The following is a 1,611-nucleotide window of genomic DNA, read 5'->3' on the forward strand; positions in this document are numbered from 1 at the left end:
TTTAACAAGACAAGACTTCTTTGACCACAACAATGAACGATAGCTTTTTAAATAGCTTTTCTGTCATATAGTTTTTTGAAGTAGTTTAATATGTTTATTAAAAAAATCTCTCATTATGCCTCAATAAAAAGACATTTCTTTAGCCCTGAATGAGCCCTTTGTAATGTCTGTGCTCTGTGTGCTGGTTAATACTAGGCTATAAATGGTATGCTCGTATTTACAGTGTACGCTGAGTTGTAAAATTCTCTGTGTGCATTTAAAGGCTGTTTTAACATGTGCGTAGACACCCAAACCTGCTAGTAGTATATGTACTTTACTCCTTGCTCTAAGACAAATAATAAATACCATTTGGTTCTTAACATAATTAGCGTTTTCATTGTGTCATAACTTGGTGCATATGATACTTTTAAACTCCACAGTAATTCCAGACAACATCTCCAGACTCAGTAAAGAGACAGGTTCCAGTTGCCATAATTCTATTGATTTTGCAGTATTTTCCCACTAGCTATATGATCTAAATACCTATGAATACCTTAGTTGCTAGTTCTTGGTGCTGGAACCCATTGTAGTGGATGAAACAGCATCTCTGTCATTTGACTCCCTGACTGTCATCAGAAAACAGTTAACAAGAGCAAGTAATGCCACATAGCAGTTCTTGAAATGTTTAGAGCTGAATATTATCATATTACTATACCCAATTAAATTCCATTTTGTCAGAAGTGAAATGAATTTTTGCTAAGCTGTCAAATCTGCCATGAATGTTGATTCATGTTATTTACAGTTGTTATGGATCAAAATAATACTGATTTATGTTATGTCCCAAAAAGATTTATGTGCGAACTGTTGATTTTACATGACAAGAAAAGACTTAAATACATAGAAAAACAGATCATGTCATTTCAGCTTTCAATAATATTCACAATCAAATAATTTAGGTAATTTGAATAAACAACTGAAAGGCAACCATATTTGCATTTTTTTTATTTTTGTTTTGTTTTGCTTGCAAGATACGTTTATAAAGATTTGTCTTCACTTCATTTTCAGGTGAATTAATACTATGTGAGCTAAAGAAACAGAGACAAATATTGTAAAAGAAACAAAGAGATATTAAAGAATAATAAAACATAATTACATTGGGTGAATGTACAGACCAGTGCTGAATTTAGATCTTTCAAATCAGTTTAAAAAAATAACAGTTTAAAAACTTGTAAATGTAAGTTAGAGAATAAATAATACAGTTTCACTATAATATCACAGTCACATATTATGAAACAGTAACTGAAACTTGATTTATGTATTCTACTGGCATCACTGACAGTGTTAATATGCATGGAACACTTTTATATTATTGTTAGTAATATTGTTTTCCATCATATTTACACGTGCTACCTTACAGCTGGTTTTCCTGCATTTACTTGTATCATTCTATAATCCAACGCACAAATAACACATTTCTGGTATGGTGGTTGCACGTTTGGTTTGTTTGAGTGAATCTAACAAGAAAGAGATAATAGATGTGAAGCAAGGAGGAAATGGGTAGAGAGAGAGAGAGAGAGAGAGAGAGAGAGAGAAAGAATAAAGAGAGTGTGTGGCTCATAATTAGCTGCATCA

Source organism: Chanos chanos, chromosome 5 (genome assembly GCF_902362185.1).
Source record: "Chanos chanos chromosome 5, fChaCha1.1, whole genome shotgun sequence".
Taxonomy (NCBI): domain Eukaryota; kingdom Metazoa; phylum Chordata; class Actinopteri; order Gonorynchiformes; family Chanidae; genus Chanos; species Chanos chanos.